The 26,456-nt window shown below is 34.7% G+C and overlaps 1 protein-coding gene and 1 long non-coding RNA gene across 3 annotated transcripts in view; both read left to right on the top strand.

Annotated features, from left to right (window-relative positions):
• Window positions 1-13,154, top strand: part of LOC120591100 (uncharacterized) — a 34,965-nt gene extending 21,811 nt beyond the window's left edge. The window contains exons 3-5 of the long non-coding RNA XR_005649829.1: window positions 5,883-6,051; window positions 6,603-9,096; window positions 9,812-13,154. This is a non-coding gene — a long non-coding RNA (uncharacterized LOC120591100). The remainder of the gene's footprint in view (window positions 1-5,882; window positions 6,052-6,602; window positions 9,097-9,811) is intronic.
• PPP3CA (protein phosphatase 3 catalytic subunit alpha) overlaps window positions 1-26,456 on the top strand; it is a 279,943-nt gene that overhangs the window by 60,213 nt on the left and 193,274 nt on the right. The gene's annotated exons all lie outside the window — the stretch shown is intronic.

Here is a 26,456-nt window from a genome sequence, read left to right as displayed (position 1 = left end):
AAGCTTCCAGCAATGAAGGTTGAAAGGCAATTAAAAAAAAGATAAGTGTACTATCATTTGCATGATATTATATTATTTTGGGTCTTTGGTCAAAAAAAACCCTCTAACTTCTCAAGTCCTGAGTAAATTTTGGAATGACATTTTTTTTTTTTGCTTTCACCGATAGTAATAAAATACAACTATGCTGAAGTTGTATTGCTGTTTTTCTCAATAAGCCTCTCAGTTGCTATTGTATTTGGAAATAATTTAAGAAATAGCTTTGTAATGATTTCTCTTACGTAGAAGTAAATTGTTTTTCAGCCTTATGTCTTCATTGAAGTGGTCTATAGAAATGTGGCTGGTGAAAGGTTGTCAGCCTGTCTCTGCAGGATTTGACATGAAGGAAGGTATAACTTTCTATAGGCTGTTACAAAAAAGAACAAGATACTGTAGGAGCAGAGGCTGGATGAGTACCTGAAGCCCTGAGGAGTCAGAGAAGGTGTCCTACTAGAAGTGACAACTGAATGGGATCTGAGGGACAGGTGGCATGTAACCACATGAGATGCTAAGAGAGGAGGGTGTGCAGGTAAAGGAATAGCCTATTGAAAAGCTTGGAGTCAAGGCTGAGGAGAGTTTGAAGAATAAGAAGATGTTCATTGTGGCTGGCTAGAATATATACTGTTAAGTTAGAGGGCTATGAAGAAAAAAATGAAGCTAATGAGGAATTTGGGGCAGATGAAAGGCCTGCAAGCCATGTTAAGTAATTAACTTTTGGAGCCCAATCATTGAAAACTATTGTTTTATTTTTGAACTTATGAACATCTTGTGATTAAGACGATAAAAATTAGATTTTAATGATTGATTTTTAAAAGGTTTAAATGCTATTGTTCATACATCTTATCTGATAGAAATTGTCTTATTGCTCAGAATGGCTTAGAATAAAATAAATCACCTGTTAGATCTTTAATAATCTAAATGAAACTTCAATTTAGCTTGATGGAAGTCTTTTATGAAGTGAAACATTAAATGAATTATATAGACTAGATTCGTGAATAGGAGGGATTTCTTTAAAGGCAGAAAAACTCAAAGATTTTACTAATGTAGAAATTGCACCAAATATCCTTTTTATATAATCCATAACTTTCATTCCATAATATAGTAAATGGAAGAAAAGATTAACTTCAGAAAGAGGGCATATTTGTGAACTCTGGAAAGATATCATTTATTAGAAGAAATTGGGAAATCAGAAAGTAATGTTGAATAAATTATGCCCTAAATTACTAAATAATTCAATAGATCTCCAGTCTGATTAGTTGAAATAAAATAATTGAAGATTTTGGAAGTTGTAGCAAAATAATAGGTAGGGCATCCTTTGATAATAATTGAGTAAAGACTGCCAAAACAGACTGAAACTTAAGTACATTTTCTCATCTATAATATTCTCCTTTTATCTACTCTGTAAAGAGTTATTCTGATGTTTCTTTATGTAAAGCTTTTTTTCAGGCATCTAATTTATTTCCTCAAATTTTTAAAAATTTAAGTGATAATAGCCAACTTTCTATTGCCTTTTTGTAATAATGTTTTCATACTTCTTTCTTTTTTTAAAATTTTCAGTGTTGAAAGGTATTATCATTCTTGTAGAGGTCATAGAACCTTTAGCAATTTTTCTGAAGGAATTCTTAGGTTCCATTCCTTCATTCATATTGATCCTAGAGGTTTGTTATATATTGAAGCTTATTTTCAAGAAGAGGGGAAATAAAACTGCTTAGACTTGGGATTCAGTTTCATAAATGTGACGTCTTAATAAAATAAGTAGCTTTAATTATTATTTTTCTTTATTAAAATAGAATCATAAAGAAATTATATTCATCAGTTCTTTAAACTAAGTATAAAAACCCATACGTAGGTGTTGGGAAGTTACAAAAAATAATCTTTCTTTAGAAAGTAACACATAACCAGTTTGTATTTTCAAAATATCAAGTAATATATAACATGCTTACATCTGTTATTTAAGTCACCAATTGAAGGATCATAGTCAAAATCCACTACTTTGATCTAGGGGTAATCTTAAGGTCTAATACTGATTTGAATGATCTGAAATCAACCTGGAAAATGTTTTCAAGCCATTTTAGTTTCTCTCTTCCCAACTGTTCACTTTTTATTCCTACCTGGAAACAGTTGCTCATTGTTCACCCTCTCAACTAGCTTCCTTGCCCTAAGGCAATGTTTAAAAGTATTTGGGTTACAAGATGTTTCTCCATAAATAAAGTACATGTTGTGCTGTCAATAGAGTTTGCCATTAAGCAGCTCTGATACAATCTCCCCTTGAAGGGTGTTTTTGTTTATCAAACATTTACCTAGTCCTTACTCTGCCAGGTACTGTTTCAAGTACTTTATAAATATCAACTCATTTAGTCTGGAGGTAGATAGTGTTGTTATCCACATTGTGCAGATGAGGAAACAGAGGCATAGAGAAGTAATGGGGGAACTGGGATTGGAATCTAGGTTGTTGAACTATATAATCTTTGGGCTATTGCCTTCCCAAGTGTAAAGAAAGTATCAGTACTAAAGGCAAGTATGCTAATGGTTCCTAATGTCAAAAACATTTTTCTTGGATATGCTTGAATTGAATAGATAAATGAATCTTGAGATGGTTGCCATATTGTCCTACATATTATCTTATACTTCTTGTATATTATTGGATGAGGCATTCCATCTCTGGAAGATACCTAGGCTTTGGTACTTAACAGAACTGGTTTAAATTGTGACTGGTAACTTAGTTATAATTCTTATAATTATCTATATTTCTAGATAAATGTCTTCAAATATAAAATAGAACTAATAATACTTCATAAGCTAGTTCTGGTATTAAATGAGGTAATGAATATCACAGGCCAAGTACATTCAAAGCATTCACTAAATGATGTGTAGTATTAAATGTTATAACTAGAATGATAGAACCAGAAGCCCATGGTAGAGGAGACAACTCTAAAAACAGCATTGTGTTATCAACTAAGGATGGTGAGTGAAGTACCTGCAAGCAAGTGTCAAGATACCTAACCTGCAAGTGTGGGGAGTGGGGTGTCAGGGAAGTCTTTTTGAAGCAAATTAGGCCTAACTGCTAATAAAGAAAATAACATTATTGCTAACTCTTAAGCGAATGAATAATCATTACATTATTATTATTACTATTATTAGGAATGACTAAGATAATAGCGTATTTTAAATTTTGTTTTAAAAGATAAATTTTATCGATGAGCAACATAGACTTGGTTTAGCAATAACATTTTTGTTATTTGTAGTGTGTGTGTGTGTGTGTGTGTGTGTATGTGTGTGTGTTGAATTTTCCCACCACAGTTTTGGACATATCTTTTACCTTTGTTTGTGATTTGGCTACATTGTGTCATTCCATGGAGAGAAGACTTTTCCCTTAATAAACAGCAGGAAGCTGTCCATTTCCAATGGTGCTGACTCATGCAGCAACAGTAAGATAAAAGATACCTGAAGATGGGAGGTGATATGATAAGCTTTCCACTTCCTCCTGAAAGGGGACAATTTCAAGCCAGAATTACAAAGCAGTATGTATGATAGATAACTAAGCCACAAGTCAGAAAATTTTGTCCTTATTTATGGTATTTTTATTTGTGCTTTATTCTTGGTCCACTGACTTACCCATGAGCAAATAATTGCTAATACTTACTGGCTTTTAAATTTATGGCTCCTTTCTCCAATTATAAGGTGAAACGGGACTATCATATTTACACATAAAGTATTGGCTTCCACTTCTAACTGCTGGTGTGTATATGGGAAAAGAGATAACTAGCACTTATCGGTCATGCTTGGTGCCAATGAATTCTTATTGGTCGAATGAGAGAAATATTGTTGAATGGATTTTGATTATACCAGCTGTAAGTAAATGCAAGAATTGTTAATATTTGTCATGAGTTTGTTGTTGACTAAATGCTGCTTTTTAAAATTAAAAAAAATCATTTAAATTAAATTTATTGGGGTAATATTGGTTAATAACATTATATAAATTTTAGATATAGGATTTTATAATACAATGTCTTTATACTCCATTGTGTGCTCACTGCCCAAAAAAGTCTAGTCTCCTTCTGTCACTATATATTTGATCCCCTTTACCCTTTTTGTCTTCCCTCCCGCTCCTCTGCCCTCTGGTAACCACCATTTTGTTGTCTGTATTAATGAATTTCTTTGTTTTGTTTGTTGCTTTTTGTTTTATATCCCACATATGAGTGAAATCATATGGTTCTTGTGCTTTCCTGTCTGACTCATTTCACTTAGCATGATGCTCTCAAGATCCATCCATGTTGTCACAGATGGCAGTATTTCATCTTTTTATGACTGAATAGTATTCCATTGTGTATATATACCACATCTTCTTTATCCAGTCATTGATCAAAGGACACTTAGGTGGTTTCCATGTCTTGAAAGGTTGCTTTTTAATTATCGAGATTTAGAAAACAAATCCAGAGGACTTGAGGAGTAGGGAGCATTGATAATTTGGAGAATAGTGTCTGTGTAATGTGCAGTGTCTGAAGGACCTTGAAGAGCACATACATGAAGTGGCAGGTAGATTTGTTAGTGACTAAAGCTAGCTGCCACCCTAATCCTAGGCGAACCACCCCCTTCTGCATATCTTTCAGGTACAGAACTTCTTGTTTTCTTTGTTTGGTTTTTATAATATAATGCATATTATATTTCATAAATTTAGCCACAAAATAATGTGTTTTAGAGGAAAGTGTGGCTTGATATGGTTAAAATGGGCAAAGTTTATAGCGAAGTTGATAGGCCCACAGGTCTTGCTTGTTTTGGAAGCCAGGAACTTGGCAGTCCATATAATATAGGGGCCTAACAAAAAGTTGTTAGAATGATTTTCACTTGTAGATTAGTTTGAACATCCTTATACAACACCTAATGTTACAGTCCTCTATGCCTTGTGCTAGAGCAGTAGATTGAGGGACACATTGACAACTAACAGTTTTTATTTTTCAAATGTTTTTGGATGTAGAGATGTTTATGCCCATATATAAATGGCCTGTGTTCTTCATGGATCTCATAGATGCTTCTTTTTAAATTATAGCTACTTAAAAAGTTCCAGATGTTAGCTAATAAAAATGCTATAAACTCAGCAACTTCTTTTTCATTTTGACCTCCTGAAAACTGCTATCTGTACACAGTGTTCCTGAAAGAACTTGATTGCATGTAGCATACCCTGAAGCACAGAAGGTACATTTTCATTACTTTCTCATGTATTATGTGTGCTTAGGTCCCTTGATAGGAATTCCTCTTGACATTTGATGAAATCCTCAACGGCCAACCCTTTGCCACAGAAATTACCATGGGACAAATGAACACTTGTGAAACAATGCATTACAGGAAAAACCTATGGCCAGCTTATAGAGGCTGGCTAAGTAAGGACCTCCCTTCTGATAATACATTTCTGGAATACTGCTGTATTTAGACTCTTATCTTACAAATACTTGTGTATTATCGTCCTCATGATGTTCATGTTTAAGTGCTTAATTATGACAGCAGTATACTTTCTCTGTTTCACAGCTGTAAAACAAAGTGGGTAAGTACCACGGTATACCTATGTTTCCAGCAATCCAACTCAATACGAGGGAGTTTTCTGGGTTCTGAGGATATAACAGTAAAATATATGTGTGTGTATGTGTGTTTGCATGGGACTTATATTACTTTTTTTTTGTTTTGATCCTGTTATTAATTACATGGGTGTCCATCGGATGATTATATTGAACACTTTTTTTGTGTATAAAATTACACTTCTGTGTATGATAAGAGAAGGCCAAAGTAAATAGCATTTTATCCCTGCCTTCATGGATGGAATAATAATTTAATATTGTTTATTTGAATTCCAGAATATATGTTAGTAGATTGAAAAGAATGGGCCCTACTGTGCAAAGCCTTGGGTAGCAACCTAAGAAGATGAAGTCACTTGTGACTATACAGCTAGTGAAGATTTAGGTCAGGACAGGGACATGATTGCTGCTGAGCTTCTGGAAGATTATTCTACCATCAGGGTATAAGGTAAGTTATGAGCAAAATTGTAAGTAAGGAATGGTCAAGTTTATGTCTGGAGAGATTTAATATAGCCTGTTGTAGGCAATGGATGGATAAAGGTGGAGAGGCCAGCTGGGAGGGTATCACCATATTTTAGGTGCAAGTAAAAAGTACCCACAACAATATACTGGAATTAGAAGGTATACCTGAGACAAAGAGTCGAAATAGCAACTAAATATAAGACCACAGAAATTGCACGCATGAGGTGACAGAACTGAATGGGTTTTAGATGACCCAGTTTCTGACTTGCCAGCAGATTAGAGTAGTAGGTGTGTGGAAAAATAAGGATGTGAGGAGTTGGGAGAACAATTTAAGCAAGGTAGAGATGGCATAACCAGGGAGTGAGGTGGTGGGTAGGAAGTGAGGAATTAGAGCAAACTGAGGCAGTCTTCATTTTTAAGGCATTTAGGACAGAGCAAGCAATCTCAAAGGTATGTGGAGAGGGAACAGAATCAAAGGAAAGGATTTTCTTTTTCATTTTTTCTTTTTTCTTTTTTTTTTTTTTTTTTTTTTTTTAGCATAGAGGAGGCCTGAGACTTTTGTAGGAAGAGAGAAAAGAGCCAGTCCACAGGGATAATCTGAAAATGTAAGAGAACTATTCTGCATAATTGATAAAACAAGGACGAGGGCTAGCAAAGAGGCATTTTCAAGAAAATGGGTGTGAGATTCGCCTTAGCAAAGAAAAGGGATGCTTAAAAATTCAGAGAAAGGGCTGAAGAGAGAGAGAGAGTTAAGGAAGCAGAGGAATTTCGAGTTAATGAGAATGGTGGCCATGTAATCTCACAGCAGCTGGGCTCAATCTTCTTGGTAAAGTTTTAGAAGGCAGGCTATAGGATTACTAAAAAGTAACAATAGAATGAAAAATGCTGGCTGATTTGGTAATAGTAGACATAATAAATACATTTGGTGACTGCTCCTCTATAATTTTTATAGCAGTTTTTTTCTGGGCTGAACAAATAATGTTTATGAACTTTGGACAGATATTTAGCAGGAAGTCCCATGAGCCATTCAGTTAAAAGAATCAGATGCCAAGATCGCGTTCATGAACATGACATAGAAATCAATCATGAAAACGTCTTTGGCTTTCTTCCCGTAGCTGCTTAAGGAAGATATTTTGAATACACAAAAGTCTTGGGCATATGTTACTTACATGTGTGACTAATATATTAATCCTGATGTGTCTCAGCACATTAATGTAATTGATATACTATTAAGATAATATGGTATTTGACTCTTCTTAGGTTAGTCTAGGTATGGAGGTGAGATAAATTTGAAATTGTATTATCTTTAGTTCATAGGTAGTTAAATGATTGCAGTGTTACCCTCTGTGTTGTTTACTCTCTCTGGCTTGCAGCTTATAGTGGTACTAACATGTCTAGGGTACGATTCTGGATGAATATGGTTGTATCTGTTTGAGTTGATTTTAGCCTAGTGGTCCCATAGCACTGTGGAGTCAGAGTAAGAACTGACGGATCAGAATTATTCCCTACACTTGCTGAAGGCCCACAAATCAGTACGTACCTGCACAGAATGTTAACCACTAAAACGTAACACAGTTTTGCCTTCTTCCACTGATAATTAACTGTGTGAAGATATTTTTGCAGAAAAGGAGTAATATCCCTTTCCCATCAGCTTTAGTTGAAAATAGACTAGTTAATGAGAACTTATAGATTTTTTTCTTTCTCTATATTGACTTTAGACTATTTAACGTATCCGTAAAAGAGAGGAAATTATTTATTTAAACTGAAAAAGTTGAAAACCTTAAAAATTTCCTTCTATACTTCTGGTTTCCTCTACACACTGTCTGCAGACATGGTAAGTTTTCTCATACAACTTGTCACTCTTCAGTTTACAATACTTTAGTTGTGCCTCCATTAGTTTCTAAATTTTAAAGGCATTTCATTTCCCTTTCTACCTTGTAGTTCTTTGTGCTTTTTTTTTTTTTGACTGAAATCCTACTATACTTATAAGGAACCTCAATTATTTGTCTCCCCAGAACATGCCATGTGCTTTCTGGTACCCCTGTTTCTATATCTTTGTTCATAGTGACTGCTCATTCCACTCCAGTTTTCAAAGTTATTTTTTTCTTTTTCTTCAAAACACACTTCTACCTTCAGAAAATATTTATTGAATCAATTAATTACTTAATAAGAGATGAGGTAAAATTTTAAAAGATTAACTGGAATCTGATTTTAGATGTCATTATGTATTTAAATGTTAGGCCAGTATTTACTGTAGAGGCAATTCTGAGGCAATTCAGTGGCCGAAGCATGTTAGCAGTGGTACCCTTGCATATTATTCATTTGTCTAAAATCTTTTCATTGTTTCCTTTTATTTAAAGGACAAAGTTCAAGCTCCCTTTATTACTAGGTCCCTGTTTGCTTCTCCACCAGGCCCATTGTGGCTTCTGTCTTGGCCTGCAGGCTTGCATCTGCCTAGAACACACTTCCCTCCACTCCTGTGCCAGATTAGCTGTCACCCCTTTAGAAACCATTCCTCAAATCCCTTGACACCTTCCTCTTCTAGTCTCAGTAGACCGTAGACTTCATGTGCTTCCATTATTAAACCTTGTGCTGATGACGAAAAGCAGACGTCATAGCATAGTTTCTGTAAGTAATTGTTTATTTGATTGTCTTAACCACTAGGTTATAAGCACTTGGTTATAATCCCAAGTATGTGACACAAGTTCTGCCAATTCCTAGGCCCTGAAAAAATGGGTTGAAAAAAAAATCTTTATTCACATTTATGGATAATTCATACATATTGTATATTACACTGAGTTAGGAAAACCTTTTGAGTTAGTAGAAATAGAGTTTTATTCAACTTATCCTACATCTAATGTATATTCTGTGCAGTATATGAGTTATCTACTGATATGTCTTTTTCTAAGATTCAGGCAAATGAATTCCATTTTATAGAATCCTCCCTGTCAGTACCAGGGTGTGGAAATCTACACGTACATATTATTTAATTCCTGGGTAACGGATGAAGCCCCAGGGCAGAAGCAGAAAGGTAAGAAAATATTTGTTATACAACTTCACACTGTAGCTCTAGCAGTGGTCGGAAAAAGACAGCCTGGGGTGATAATGTAGTGGGTGAGTGTCTTGTGTCCTTACAGTAGTTGGCTTATTTGAAGACAAGAGTTAGTTGGTCAGATTCTATAGATGAGAGAGGACAACAGCAGTGACTATCTACTCTGTCTTTTCAGAATAACTGTCCTCTTACCTTTCTTCTGTGAATGTGTTTGTGTTTGAGACAAATAACCCCTAATTTAAAATCTTTTCACTAGTTGAACTCAGGTTCACTTGGGAGACTTCAGTGTGGACTGTATTCCTATTTCTCATCATACTGTCTCTGAGTCATCAGTGTAAAGCCATTGTTTTGTGTTAGTCCCAACCTTGACTTTTCTCTGAGATTTTATTAGGTAATTCTTAGTTACAGGTTTTAATTCTGTCCTTAAGCGGTGATTGGTGTATACCAAGTTATCACCATTATTTTAAAGGAGAGACATTAGTCACTCAATTTATAATAGTGCAACTAATTTTTATAATATTAGTAGCTGTCACATAGCTGGGGCCACATCTGAATTTAATAACTTCATTGAAAAAGTATATTTATTTTATAATTGTGTTTACTTTTTTATACATTTGGTGCTACATATACATCATAAAGGTAAAGGGCTGTATGTAATTATTATTTTTCTTTTTGGTTTTACATATTTTGACAGTTTAAAGGAATAAGAGTATGGGAATTGATGAAAGAAAACATAGTTTTGGTGAAAAGTAGAGTAAATGAGGGAAGGTAAGAAGCTTTAAAAACGGTGTAGAATTATAATTGGCACTTGGCAACAAAGAAAACACACTGAAAAATAAAATGATTCTACTATCTTTTTGTACATATGAAGGTAGTTCATGTACAGGAAGAGGTAACGTGTAAATTCCTTTACCCTCTAGTATGTTGTCACAAATACGTTTGTAAAAATATATATATTTTTTCTGAGTAGAGCATGCAAATTGCATTACTATAGAGACAGTTATCTGTGTCACTTTGCTTGATTTATGTACCTGGATTACATAATTAGGTCTGTCTTTATCTTATGAGGAAATGACGAATGCAGTTTGTCAGTTCAGTTTTATTCTTTTGGAATCATGTTACATGGGTTATGTTTGGTTTGAGGCAGTATTTGTTTATCGGCTGCTAATCTTGTGTGGTTTTTATTTGGTTTATCATTTTACTTTGGAAGTTAGCCATTCCTTACCTTTCATTCAACTTCTACCCCAAAATGTTGACTGAGATAGAGGGAAAGCATGAGTGAGCAGAAACTGTTTATATTTATTCATGTTTTATTCATGTTTCCAAGTGATTCATGTTCAGTTATCCATTCCCTGAATCACCATCAAAAAAAAAAAAAAAAAGATTCAGTCTTCTTTTTGCTTGTGTTCTGTATTTGTTAGAACATTCTTAAGGGTTTAGGCCAATTAAGTTAGAAAAACTCAGGATGAAGTATCTTGAATATCTTATAAAGAAAGCAGACGCTAGTGAGTTATCGAATATGGGTTGCCAAATTGTAGACTACAAGAAAACAAAGTTCAGCGAATGCTTATGGAAACCAGTAATGTACATTTTTTGTTCCTCTCCTAAGGACAAAAAATTGTCTCTTCGTCATCTAGATCAGAGATGAAGGCTGCCTCCCAGCTCACGGAGAATTATTTGGCCTATAAAGAGATTTAAATAATTTGCATTAGTTTCCAACATTCCGGATCCAAAAGTTTTCATATAAAATCTGCCTTTTCATAGCTGCCCCCTGTAATAAGAGTGTGTGCCGCCAGCATCCCACCTCTCCTCTTTTATCCCCTCTTCCCTCCATATACACATTCAGTTAGTTTGCCTCCCCTGGCTCCTGTAGGTATTTGAGTTTGCTTCCCTTTTTTGGGTGATTAAATGAATGATTCGTTTAATGATTATTTGAATTACAAAACCATTGTGAGACATTGTGGGTCATTGGCCTATGCAACTAGGCATTTAGGATCTAAAATAACTCTGAGGCTGAGGGGCAAAGGTCAACACAGTGAACTGAATTTTCTGGGCATTTGTACATTATGTATTTTTCTATGTGTTAAACTGTAACTGCTTGCTGCATTCCAGAAAAGAGGAATTTCTTTCTTCCCTTTATATCCATCAGAAGTTATTTCAGTTTTTATTTTAATGATTAAAAAACTCAGTTCTGCTGAAATTTAAAAAATCCAAAAATTCAAATGTAATTTTGAACTACAGTACGTTCTCATTTACTAATCAAGCACTGGGTCTTTAATAAAAAGAGAGAGAAACAACCAGTACTTCCCCTGCAGGAACTTACTATATGGACAGAAAGATATGAAAAGAGACATATGCTTTATTTGATTTATTTAATGTAAATGAAATATTTTTATGTGAATGTATATTAAAATGCTTTGCTTGTTTCAAAGTCTATATGTAAGGGCAAAATTGTGAATCAGTATGAGAATCAGTACATTAAGATAATCTTGTGGAAAGACAGCTTTGGACAGAGACTTTTTCTCATAATCGTTGTGTCACACTAATCAAAGCACTCTCTTCACCGCCTTCTATTTCAACTCAACTGACCTCACTTAATAATTTGGTAAAATGAGAAGAGTGATCAGAAAAGATAGTTTGCATAGTGTATTTGGATTTCTGTTCCACTTTCCTAAAACCCTTGAATGGTACCTTAATGGACACGATATACAATAAAGCTAATGTGGGTTAGATAATAATGTGGTTAAATGGATTTTTCCATGTTTGAACCAAGGAACTGACGATTTAATTAGTGGATCAGTGTCATTCTGTAGAGGTGCTTCGAGTGGTGAATGGGGACTCTGACCTACGTATATATATTTGAGGGGAGGGTTGGCATTTTGCCATTAATCATGGCAAAAACAAAACAGAACTAAAACTAAAAAAACTCCAGGTGGCATCACAATAGAAATGTAAAGCTGACAGTGAAAAATAAGAACCCAGAATTTTAGAAAGCTACCCTCCTTAAAGGTAAGAAATACATTTTGTCTTTTTAAACATATATTTTTGATGCTTGATCATATTGCCCTCTATGAAGGAGATATTGACTGAATCATTCAATGACATGCAACATGTATTTTTGAATAACAGGTACCAGAATGGCACTGATGCCTTGGCCTCCACTCTTAGAAATTCTGATATAATTGATCTGGAATGGTGTCAAGGCATTAGTGTTTTGTATTAGCTCTTAGGATAATTTAATGTTCAGCCAGGGTTAAGGGGTACTAGTTAAGTCATTTATAAGTCTAAGATTTTCTGAGATAGATGGAAGATTGCATATGCCTATATATTGTGCAGTAGCTATTAGTAATACATATTTGTTTCAGGATTTTGCATGATAAGATTGACCGCTGAAGGAAATGAAAATATTCCTAAGAATATGTGATATAGCTTTCCAGCTTGAATGTATTTTCTGAAATATGTACACATAACATACCTGAGTGTGTGCATTGTGTGTCATGAGTGCATTAACATTATATGTGCTGTGGATTACGGTAGTGCGTTCTCAGCCTCTTTTCTCCCCAGTTGCTTGCTTTTCAGCATCCCTTTCTCCATTCAGGCTCTCCTAAGCCTCCACTACTTAAGAGAACATATGAGGGCCACTGGGTTAATGATGGGCATAGAGCTTAATGAACATTTTCTTCTCAGTAAGTAGCTGGGTGACTAACTAGGGAGTAAAGGGGTCAGGTGGATGGTTAGAGCTAACATCAACCTGATTTGCATTTTTCTAATTATTTTTAGAAGGCATTTTGTATAGTTGAAAGTTATGGAGCATGCTGTAGTCCTGGAAAATTAAATCTGTGAGAGTCAGGAGATCTGCATCATAGTTTCAAATGTTTAAGGGCCATCTAACTTTGTGAGTTTGAGCAATTTTTTACCTACTCTTGCTTCACTTTTCTTCCTTTAAAATGAGAAGCTCAGATTAACAATCTCTAAAATTCCTTTTAGCCCTTAAAATATAAAATGCTACTTTTGTCATTAGTTAAAAAAAAAAAAAAGCCTTCATGGTAACTAAATACTCTCTTCTCAGCATAAAAAACATTTAGCTAGTATAACACTCTGGTGAGTGGTGTCGACAGTGGGGAAGGCCATGCACGTGTATAGGCAGGGTGTATGGGAAACCTCTGTGCCTTCTCAGTTTTTCTGTGAACCTAAAAGTGCTCTGAAAAATATAATCTTAAAAAAAAGAAAAATTCAAGCAAAAACTAAATAAAAATTAATGACTTTAACAACTTTTGTAACTTCATGTATATTCTTAATTTTGGGTAATTTTAATTGGAATATGTTTTAGGGTTATGAGTTAGGATTATACCAATCTAAAAATATTTTTATGATCTGGATGAGAGTGAAGGCTGGAGGTATATGTGTGTACTCTTCTTATTGACTTCATTTGAAGTGTTTCTATAAAATGTAGATAATGTTGCTTTTGATCGCCTATTTGTAGAGTGATTATTAGTAAAATGGGAATGGAACTGGTGAATTCCTCCTTTTCTACTAAAGAAAAAAATGTAATATAAAAGTTATTACATTAAAAAATCAGTCTTTATAATCTACCTTAGCTCATGGTCAATACTTAACTCGCTGAATAATTTTTATAAAAGTATTTGAAAATCTTTTTTTTTGGTTATTATTTAGCAAGGTTAATAACATCCCTGGATATTTCATGCTTTAATCCTATTGAAAGATGTAAGTAGAGTAAATTAGTTTACATATTTCTGGGGAGAATAAATATTAGTGCTGATTCTCCTTTTGATAAATTTATTTGTGGGATTAACAATGCACACTATTGTTTAAGTATTTTTTAATATGATTTTTAGAAGAATGTGTGAGAAAACTCATGAAGATTCTATAATTAATTTGGGAATTTGCGGAGCCACTAGTTAATTAGGTATTTCTAAACTAATATGTAAATCTCTGGCCAGTGCTTTGCAATGGGATCATTGATACCTTTGCAGAAAGTAAAATTTTGTTTTTTTTTAAAGTGAAAAGAATTGTACTATATGAAGGAGAGTGCATTATTTTTTCAGAATGATGTTCTAAAAACAGTGTGTGATGTTTGCAGATACTTTGGAAGAAATGCTGTTGTTTGGGACATGCCTCTGAGAAGTCTGGAACAAATAAAAATTATAGAGTGATAATGTTACTTTAAGATAAACACAATATCTTGTTTATAAATACTAAAGAGAAAAAAAAGTCATACTATGGCTTCAAATTTAGGAATTTGGTTCTGGAGTGGTCAAGGATAGTTAGAAACGTCCATCGTTTCCCCTTTTAGGGAATTTTCCATAATACTCTTTCACTATGACTGAAAACTGGCTATCAGACTTTTATCATTCTTGAAGGAGTTACCCAGTATGCTGTAAGAGAGCCTTGACTTTGATGCTTTTTAGCTGTTTTTATCTTGGTTAAGTAACTAAGGTAGCCAGACCTAAGCTTCCTTATCTCTAACCTAGAAATATTAATGGTACCTACCTCATGTAGTTTCATGAAAATTAAGTAAAACAATGCATATAAAGTGTTTAGCTAGAGACTGCTCTATAGTAAATACTCAGTAAAATTAGTGATAATGTTGTTATCTTGCCTATGAGCTAAAAGTCATTTGTTCCTTTGCTGTTGGCTTTCTCTGTGCTTTCTCTGTGAAAGTGATACCTTTGACTTTTTTTTTTTTTTTTTTTAAGATCTCATGTGTCCCTGGAACAGTGAAAGTTATTAAATGATTTACTTTAATGGAACTTCTCTTCTAGCTTATTCTAGATAGGAATAATCAGAAAGTAGGTGACAATGTTAATTAGAAACAGCAATTAAAATTTTTATGAGAATAATTTACCTGATGATAATAACTGAAAAACGATTATAAGATTGTCAGAGGGCAGTTTATAGAATGAATTACTTTAGATGAACAGAGGTTGTTGTTACAGGGGAAAAGACACGAAATTTGGATTTATATTTTAGAGAGAGCTGGAAAGCTACAGTGTGCTGCTGACATTCATTCTTTAGTTAATAATTTGGTTCATCAGGGTCATATCTTATAGTTGAAATAGAACTTTCCTCTAGTAATGAAAGACATTTGAAAGTACTAATATAAAGGATTATTTAGATGACACCTTTATTATTCTAAAAAGATCTTAGGTAGTCCCATATATACCACAATAGTACTAGGAAAGTAAAAGATTTTCTGGGAAATCAGATATGCTATTTTGAGGAATGGGTTTATTAGGTCATTTAAATTTTGTGTTGGACATTGAATTCTCGTTTTTGGATTAGAAGTGCTCTATAAGATGAGAAAGGAAGCCAGTATTGTAGAAAGTTTTAAGTTATTACATTTCTAAAACTGTAATACTATTATATTTCTAATACACATATAACCCCCAATCACATTTTTTTGTCATCTCAGAATTATCTAAGGGAAAATTTAAATAAGAGATAGTATGAATCCCCATGATGCCAAGATCTTTATTAAAATAGCAATTTTGCACCTTTCTTGTTGGTATGCAGCATGTCTTCAGAAGCCTGTGCAGCTGAAGATGAGTCATTAAGAGAAGCTGGCCTCAGTAAAACTGCATTTTACAATAATGCTTTCTAAACTGGTCATCTGGCTAAAATAGGCTGGGGCCGAGAGCAGCAGTTTCTGCCATGAAAGGAAAGAGTACGAAGTATTAAAAGTGGTCTGGAAGTATCTTAAGTTCTCTGCCTTAGCATTTTATTAGCATATGTTTTGGAAACAAGTCGTGTGGCTCGCATAGACCCTCACGGATCCATGAGTCTAATGGAGTGGCAGCAGATGCAGAATGCAACAGCCTGAGAGAAGGTTGCATATGCCAGAAGGGTCACATACTTATTTCAGTTTGCCAGTCTGGATCTACTGCCCTTATAAAAAGTCAGCGTCTTCTCAGTTGGTGTGGTGGTTTTTGATCCAAGGAATACAAAACACCTTTCAGAATTTTTAAGTTGTTATGACCGTAATGATTTCGGTGTAGCACCATGGATAAGTCTGGAGTTGCTTTATAATCCTAACCAAGTTACTTTTATATCATGCCAGATATACTCGGATGAATCCATTTGTCAGGCTAGTACTCAGATATTTCATTTTTAGCTCTCATGAAAGAAAATTCTTGCCTGGTATAACAAAGTTGGCAGCTCTGAGGTCAAGGCCTACACTTTGGGGACTGGGCATGGGAGTGGAAGTGGGCAAAGTTGCTGGGATTCACTGATCTTCCTGGTGATCTCGGCCAGCATGGCATGCAAGCTCATTGTGGACATTTGTTGAACGAATGATTGCCGACCTGACAAGTAGGAGAGGGACAATGAAACCATGAACTAAAAGAGAAAATGCTCAGCAGTAAAGTTCATAACAGCTGGGTTCATGACCCATGTTCTAAGTAGTTTCCAAAGTTGAATTTATTTCAAGGATGCATGAGAGGAAACAGTTGGCATGTGGTATGGTGGAGTGATAATAGAAGAGGAGCAAAGAACTTGTAGTGTTGTTTTCTTCAGAGTAAAGAGAAGGAAGTATGCAGAGTAATAAAAGTATTTAAATATAAACTGAAGAAAACCTCTGGTTCCCATTTTTGGTAGATGGGGAAACCCAGAGCAGAGATTAAAGGTATAATCTGCTCTCTAGATGGAGTCAGCTGAAGACTCAAAAAAGAAACCTGATCTCTGATTATGGGCATGTACTAGATGCTTCCTTTAGCACTATGAAGACTTGGCTGAAAGTCCTGATGTAGAGTGGTTTGTTGGGTTTCCAGAATCCATAGTACACTTGTTTTCTTCTCAACAAGGATTAATTTCCCAGAGATTTAATTTCTTTCAAGAAAGGAAACTGAAGACTTCATTGCCAGGCTTTCACCTTTCTGAGTTTTATCAAAGGAAAACTCACTGTGACTCTTTGGGGAGTGGAAGGAGGAAGAGAACTGGAAATGAATGGTGGCAGACAAATGGTTTAGCTCAACAGCAGGTAAATAAAAGAGAAAATTCAAAGGAATGAATAATTCCCCATGGAGAGAGATACTTATGGTTATGTGTCAAAATCACACCTTTCCCATCAAAGCAGAGGCATTTAGGTGGTATCTACTGTGTTTCCACGTGGGAAGTCAGTGTCTGACACAGTGACAGATTTGAGGGGACATATGATTACCTTCCTGTCTGAGAGGAAGACTCACTTGTGGCAGTGCAGCAGCCTCTTGTCTAGTGCCCTTTTTCTTCTGTTTGTTGGTGGTTCATTGCTTCATCAGAAAATCTGGGCAAATTGACCATGGAGATGTAGACTAATTCCTTCACTTCAGTGATAATCCATTTGAGTAGTTCCTTATGTATCCTCTACAATGTCCACATTTTTTAGTGAAGTTTCGTGAAGTTTTCCTTGGCTGCTATATTTTACGGTGTTTTTTTTTTTTTTTAATCAATAAATTTATGAGAATTTAGTATTTATATTTAAGATTTAGTGTTTTTTTGTATTCTTGATTGAAGTTGGGATTTTGTTTTTCTAGATGACTTTTTGTTGTTTTGAATGTTTACTACTACTGGAATCATGCTTTCTTTTTTAAAAAAATATTTGTTCATTTATATATTCGTTTGTTCTTACAGCAAATATTTATTGAATACCAGTTGTCTGCAGGCAATTTTGTTTGCTTTCCTGCCTCTGGACAAGTAGGATGTAATATTAACAATTTTTTTTTTGAAGACTGTTTCATTTGTTAACACAGTTTTAAGAGGAATTATTTCTGGTCACTTTTGGGAAACAATGATAATTGATTCTGAATTCTATAGATAAAAGATAGATAGAAAAAAGTCGAAAATGTTCCTGGAGCCACTATAAATACAATTAATACACAATCAGTAGTTAAAGTTCTTAGACTAAAAATTAACAAATAAATAAAAGGTATTTTTGTGGTTAAGCATGAATCCTTTACATGGCCATTAATATTGTCGGTTAGGAATTATGGAATGTTCTGTATGTTTCATGGATGAAGAGGTACATTATCCAACATAATAAAAATAAATAATATTTTATAGAGCGTGCTGCATACCAGATACTGCTCTAGGTATTTTACACATATTGATTCATTTAATTATTAGAGCAACCCTGTGTGATACAGTTTATAGACCCAACCAGTAGTCTCTGATTTGCAGACTATATATAGGTAAGATAGACACAGCCCACAAACAATAACTATTTGTGGGCTTCACAGTAAACTCATAATAAATTCTAATGTCAAATAAAATGGCCAGTGATCCACCCTTAGGGTTCAGTCACCGATCCTGGAGCGCTCACAAAGTGTCTTCTGTGTGCGGATGGAGGCCTCTAAATCTGACATGGGGTGGAAGTAACTAGCCAGCGCATTTCTTAATGACTTTCCTTTTGGAACATTAACTCGCCTTATCTCTATTAAGCAGCCCCCCACCAAGAACTAATTAAAAAAGAAGACAGCAAAACTAAAAGAATCGGGAGTAAATAATTATGTGGAAGCATCTTTAGAGCTCATTTTAAAGATGTGGAAACTGAGTCTTAGAAAAATTAAGTGACCAGTGAAAGTCACACTGCAGGGCCAAGATGAATTCTGTAATCAGAGGTATTTAGAGTCAAACCTCCACCTTCCCCACTTGAGTAACCCTGGCAAAATTAACCTTTTCGCAGCTTCTTCCTCTTCATGTGTGAAAAACCTAGCAATGATAAAATGTACTTTGTAGCATTAACGAAAATACTGAACAAATTAATATACTTGAAAGTATCTAGTTCAGTGCTTTATTTCAGATGAAGCGCACAATAAATGCCAATTTTCCTTTGTTCCCCCTGTCTCTCTTACTCTCCATGACTTAATCTGCTACACGAGAACACAACCCTAAGATTACCATGCTACTCACAGGACCAGACAATCCCACTGCAGACACTCCCAACACGCAGCTGTTTCATAACAGGTCTGTTGAATCCTTCAGTCATTAAAGTTCTGCAGTCATCCTATCTCAGTTTAACTTCACTAAACTTCTTAATGGTCATTTAAACAGAAATTCCTGTTGTGGATATGGTTTATTTGATATTAGTGAATATGAACACGAGTGAATGGCAGCCTTGCTAGCCAAATATTTGCCTTCAGAGCTGACCAGTAATCACGATTGCTCTACTTTTATAGCACATGTAGTTATACTTCTAGCAGATGGACATTTGAAATTTTTAGCAGTTATGGGCTATCATATAGTGAGCAGCAACCTGTTGTAAATCAGCCAGCCAGTGGTGATTTGCCAGAATGAACAATAGCTGAGATTGTGCATTGCCGACTTTAATATTGTAACCTGAAAACATCCTTTTTCCTGGTTGATATGAAACTCTTCTGACGTTAAATGATTTTTAAAAAGTTAACTCTATCGATTCTGACTCTAGTTTGATAGCAGAATAAAACAGTATCCATATAGGTCTAGTAACAAATCTCTATTAAGAATCCATACGTGTACCTTTGTTAGAATTTGTAGTGCGTGTTTTCAATAAAAATCTTGACATAGCAAGAACAGTGAATGGAAAAGCACTACCAAGTTCAAGGGAAGAAAACAATATAAACTGTTAGACATATTTGTAATTCACCAATTATTTTAACCATTCGGTGACCATAGCGTAGACCAAAGAGAGGAAAGTGGTTAAAAAGAATTTATTCTACTTTAAAAGGGAGAGAGGGAAGAGAAAGGTAAACAGTAAAGTAGATATGAGGATTATTTTGTTTCCTTATAAAAAAGAAACTTTAGTACAGTACCAACAGTGATTACAGTAACAAAACAAAATGGCCAGCTAAGTATACCTCTAATGTGTTTAAATACATGTAGCACCACATAGAAGTGTAAGATGTAAAAAGAAGAGAAGGAATAAGTAAATCTTCAATTTAAATGTTTAACATTTCGCTTTTACCTTAAGAGGGTTAACATTTAAATAAGAGACTACTTGTATATTTTCAGAAATGTTACTTTGAGTTGGTAGCAAGATGTTAAAATGGGCTTTTTATTAATTTAAAAATAAAATTGGTCATTAAAATGTGACAAATGTGATAAAATATGATAAAATGTTGGAGAAGAATGTCACTGTCTTAATTTGTTTTCTATCCCCATTGTTGCCTTCACAGTGCAGGGCTTTGTATTTCATTAATTGTGAGGTGAGCTATTTATGTCACACTGAAAAATGTAATAACTAAAAAATGAAAAAAATGTAATTTTCACCTAAAAGCAGCTGATGAAACATGGAGACATTATGTTTTTTGCCTTTTTAAAAATAACAGTGATGACAAAGAACCTCTGCTTTCTGGTGAAATAAGAATAAAAACTGTTTACTGAGTAGGGATGGAGAAGTAGAAGGGACAGTAGAGGTGTCAAGTTGGAAAAGATGTAAATGCTGATTTTTCCATCAAATTAAATTTCTGACATTCCTCCCCCCCCCTTTTTTTAAAACAGAACAAGATATTCTGCCTCAATTATTTATAGGTTAATAAACACAAGTATTTGGGTCTGTTGGTTATTAAATATTACAGTGTGATGTGAGTTATTTTCTAGTATTCCAAAAGTGACATAAACTACATTGAGGAAATGGATGTTTTGATCAGTGATAAAAAGGAGAAAGTCTTAGGATGCTTGTTGTAAGAGAAATCTTAGATATTATATGACAGCACATCTAAGGATGGATTTATAGTGGGTTTGGGGGCAGGGTAATTGGAGATGAGGAGAAACAAAATTGGAAGTACCAATGAATAAGCTTTTCCATTTTAGTGATTTCAAATTTGTGGAATTTTAAAGTTTCTGGCTCCTCAAAGAAAAAAAATGAAGAAAACATTTTCTTGAACAATGTTACCTCTTGATCCTGGGACTCCTGCTTTAAATTTTTTTTCTCGTGCTTTTATATTACAGTATTGGAGAATGGAAGAATTTGTGCATTCTCAAATTGTTCATTTCTTATTGATTACATATAAGGCTCTGCATTTTGCATGATAGAAGAGACAAAGATTAGTTGGATGAAGGGTTGAAGGGTTTGTCTTTAGAAAGTTATAGTTTAGAGAGAGAAATAAGCTAAGGTCATTAAATGTTGGTTGAGTATCTGAGTGAAAATAATTGTAGACAAACATAGTCTATGGGGCAAAATTTACACAGGGCAAGAGTCAGTAATTGAGAGAATAGTTAATTAATACTTATTTGATTTATCTTATTAAATTTACTAAGTGAAGCTGATCTTTAAAGTCCATATAGACAGCGTTCTCTCTGATTACTTCTGTAAGAATGATGTCAGTGAACACTGTTCCAGTTTTCTCATGGTATGAAGGAATGCTTTAAAAATATATGAATTATTTATTTAATCTTTATTCATAGAAATATTGTCAAGAACTATCAACATTAGCTATTGTAATAATTAACATTTTGGAGTTTGAAGAAAGTTATAGCGCATTAATCAAATCAGTGATTCTTTTTAAAAACTTAAAATGCAAGACAGTTTTTTAAAAATGGAAATAAAACTATTTTTCCCCACTTAGAGAATTTTTATAATTTATTTGCTGATCATAGGTGTGGGCCCAATATATAAATTGAAATGATGAACTTATGAATTACATCTGATGTTTATTTCTTTCATTATTTATTAAGTGCTTAATATGTGCTGAGTTCTCTTGCTGAATGCAGAGATAATGGAAACTCAGCCCTTGACCTCACAGTTTTGGTGTTTCAGACAGATGCATAAACCAATACCTTTAGTACGAGTTGCTAAATTGTAACTGGAAGAGCAAACTCTACTGGGAGTTGGAAAAGACTGAGTCATACTGAGTAGGTCAGTTTGAATACATATCTTGAAAGATAGAATGATTTTTTTTTTTTTTTTTAATCTTAACTGGCATGGGTATGATACAACTCTAAAATTCCTGTTACCTTAAAACTTAAGTTAAATGATTATGAATTGGAGGTGGGAGGGACAAAGGGTGACTACAACAACAAAGTGACTGCCTGTACTTTATAGTTTTCTAGGCTGTGTCCTTTGCCATAGCCCCACCAAGAACACTGGAATTGACTTCTCTTTTTCTTAGGTGGATCATAAGAGACAGGCTCTATCTTTTCCCCTCTTCCTTTCATATATACATGCCGATGTGATGCAAGATGGAGTCATTCATTGGAAAGCCCAGAATAGTGTGAATGTAAGGTGGAGGATTAAGTGTTAGAGCTCTTATTTAAATCATAATCTATCACTTAAGGTGTTAGCTTAATCAGATAATCTACACTCATGCGATTTAAAGTCTATGGAGTAAATCAGATTTGTTCAATAAATAGTCATTGAAATGCATGAACAGATTGGGACATTGGAACGTTTTATTGGAATAAGTGATTGAGAAATTTAAGAGAAAACTTCTTATAATTAGATAGGATGATGATACCAGGTGTTTGGTGTCATAGGAGATAATGGGCAGGAAGGAAGATAGGTTACAGAAAAGAGATGTGAAAGTGCCAGAGAGATGTCATGTGACTGTTTGGGGTTCAAGTACTGACAGTTCTATGTTTTTGAAAATCTTAAAGTCACGCTTAGAATGGTAATTTTAGGATCCAGATATTTATGTAAATATATGGCATTCAATATGACTTATCAGGTCTTCAAAATGCAGATATCAATATATAAGGCGTGTTCATACTGAAAATGCATATAATATAGTCCTCTTCCCCCTTCTTCTTTTCTGGAAATGAAAGTCAGCAAATACTTACCTTTCTATATCTGGGTCTCATTTACATAAATGAATAAAGTCTAAAATTTTTTCCAGTATTTTTGTACATGATTTTATAACTTATAATTGTATATGTACCTTTTAGATATAGTCATTTAGAAATAGTAGACTAGATAAATTATTAGAGACTAAAATGTATTTCTTTAAATTTCCTTTTAGTATCATATAAAGGGCATAGACCCTGCAGTCAGGATGTCATGTGAGTTTGAATCCCGACCCTGCCGCTTATAAACTGGGTGACTTTGGGGAAGTTAATTATCTCCTCTGTGCTTCAGTTTACTCATCTGTGAAATGGAGATATTAATAGCGTCTTTTTTTTTTTTTTCCGAGTTAGGGACAGCTTTATGAGCAAGCAACCAGTGACATTGCACATGATCTGGCACTCAGAATGTGCTTAGTGTTTAGTGCTCTGTGGTCACATCTCAACATTTATAACAAGTTTTACTTTGGATTTATATTTTGTAATGAAGTCATATGGGACAATGAGGCATTCACTGGGGGCTTGGAGTCCTGCCTCCCACTTCTCTGGAGGGGTTCTTGGCTGCCCCTTCTCCTGCGTCTTCTGCCTTCCTTTGCTTCTGGTGCGGCCTGGGCTTGGGGCCAGGGAGTTGGATCAGCAAGTGGCACCTGTGCTCGGTGTTGGGAACAGGAGAGGGCCCAGGCACCTGTGAAGATCTGCTTTCACCTTGCAAATATCTCGTGATAGGCCGAAAGGGACAAACCATGAAATAAAGGAAATGCTTTATTTCCACAATTTTGACAAGGGACCCTGCGGATTACGAAGCTGACCCTGGGTAGGGAGTTTGGGGACTGAAGAACTAATAGGTGTAAAGCAACTAGAACTGTGCCTGACATACATAGGCACTACAGAAAGGTGTGCTGTTGTTGTTATCTAGAATATTTGCATAGCTAACATGTCATCTAGTTAAAATACAACTGCTAATTATATGTATTATAGTACATTTACGTAACAATAATTTTGTAAAAAGAGATAATATATTTCCTTGTCCATGTTGTCATGAATAATATTTATTGCATTCAGATGGTCTTAAATATATAAGGTCTAATAAGTAATATAGATTTAATTTTTGCATTTTTTAGTACAATAAGTATTTAAAAAAATAAAGTTTATATGACAGTACAAAATATACCCATTTTTGTACTAAATTGAATTTTTAGCCAGGATGCTGTGAAGATTTTCCTTCATCAACATACTTCATGCTCTCTAATAGCAAATGGAAAACAGACTCATCAAGAGTGTTTAAACTTTGTTGTTTTTCTTATGTTTACTCCTGTGGTATATGCAATCTATTATCTATTCTCTGTGTCCTTTTTTTTTTTAAATATAATAAATCCTCATTTAATGTCATTGATAAGTTCTTAGAAACTCTGACTTTAAGAGAAACAATGCACAATGAAATCAGTTTTACCATAGGCCGATCGATATAAATAAGAGTTAAGTTCCTACGACATATTTCTGGTCATAAAAACATCATCAAACTTCTAAATAAAGACCCAAAACACTTCTAATAGTAAACATTGGAATAAATTTGAGCTATTTATACATTTAAGAAAGAGTCATAAAAATGAGTAAGATGCTTATTTTCCAGTCCAGTTATTCCAGGTCAGGGTCATGAGTGGCCTAAGCCTGGCAGCTCAGGGCGCAAAGTGAGACCTGCCTTGGACCAGACACCCTTTTATTGCAGGGCGCATCACACCCGTACTCACACTCCCTCAGACGGAGACCATGTAGGCATGCCAGTCCACTCACATGCCTAGCTTTGGAATGTGGGAGGAAACCAGAGTCCCTCGCAGAAAAACCCACACAGACATGGGAAGAGCGTGCAAACTCCACGCAGACAGCGGCTCCTGCTGGAAATCAATATTTTTTTCTCATCAATGGCATAAGGAAATGATGTTATTTGAAGACCTGCTGTACAAATTTTTAAAAATCATTTTTCTTCTTGTTAAGCTATCTGTGGGGTACTATTGAGATAAATGTTTTTATATAGATGTTATTTAACAAAATGAAATTAAAATAGATATATATATATATTGTAGATAAGTTGTTACCCTTGAAGGTGCTTGGGTATGTATTTCACATGTTGGGAGAGCTCACTCTTGGGGGCCACCGTAGGCTTCGACAGTATTATTGTCTTTCTTGAATCTTAAAGGAACACTCTGGACTTAATTAGCGACATCCAGAACAGATGGTGAAATGGTGCCAAGGTGACATTGACCATCTGCTTCACACATATAGAATTTTTTATGCTAAAAAGTATTATCACGGGGATCTTCTATTTAGTGTTTATTGGTTATAGAAAGTGTACCATTTGGGATAATCATATTTTAACACGAATACTTCATTAAGTTAACATTTAAAATAAATCTCAGTATGTGGTTTTGTCTGTAATTTGCATGTGTGAAAATCTGCTGTTTCTGATCAAAACTTAATATAGGACCAGAAATCTTAGAAAAGTATAGCTGGTTGAGTTTGAGCAAATACTTTGGAAGTTTAAAATGTGTCTTTGCCTTAAACTGGTAACAAGCACTTTTTTTCCCCCAGGCTTAATTTAAACTGGGATGGAGAGAAAGATGGGTGTTGGTGAAACAACACTTAATTCTTAAACGTACTGACATTTCTGGATAGAACAGTAGATGCTTCTGAATAAATTTATCTCAGACTTGATCAGGAGCAAACCCGGGCCATCCTACTATAGGAAAAGTGAGGATGGGTAAGCAGAACTTAGAATTTACTCTTGGACCCTACTAGCTTGATCAGGGTTAGTTTCCCAGTTCCCCAGAGAGGTGCCCCTCTCTGTCAGGTTTCTCAGAGTCCTTTTCTTTCTGTGTGGAGGCACATGCCTTACCAGAAGCGAACTCCTGGAGCCAGCTGCAGGCGACAGCCTTGGCCCTCCACTGTTTTACTTTCCCCAGATATTAAGTGTGGGCTTGATGGTAGAGTGAGACTGATGTGAGAGCTACTGTCAAACTAGATACATATATCTTTAAGAAATACTCAGAGAAGAGAAAATGTGATATAACGAGTTGAGCCTCTGAGCCAGGCTGCAAATGTGTAAAAATAAGTTAATAATAATCATTTGCTTTGCACTTTCCGGTATCCATTAAAAACAGAGTTGTACCTGGACCTATGTGGAGCCAATAGATGGTCCTCAGGGGATCTTAGAACTCTATAATTCCATGCAGCATTTTTTTGTATAGATGTATTTAAAAACCATTACCATGCAGTTAAAAATATGAGTAGAGAGATTTTCACCAGACCCTTTTTTTCATTTGTTTCATAGTGGTATGTTTAAGCTTTCAGTGTTGCCTAATTACCAACTGAGAAAAAAAAAATCACATGTAAATCAGAAAAAAGATAAGAAATTGTATTTTAATTAAGTGGGTCTTTATATTCTTTTAGTAATTCTCTACAGGATTTACAACCCTACCAAAGTCTCTCTTTATTCATATGACAAACCAAGAAATAATTCATGTGTACCATAATTCTTTTGAGACTAAGGTAGAAAAATGAGAACAGTTTAAAATGAGAGTGTGCTGGTAGTATGGAGA

Source organism: Pteropus medius, unplaced genomic scaffold (genome assembly GCF_902729225.1).
Source record: "Pteropus medius unplaced genomic scaffold, Ma_sr-lr_union100, whole genome shotgun sequence".
NCBI classification, from domain to species: Eukaryota; Metazoa; Chordata; class Mammalia; order Chiroptera; family Pteropodidae; genus Pteropus; species Pteropus medius.
This window is presented reverse-complemented; position numbering and strand designations above follow the sequence as displayed.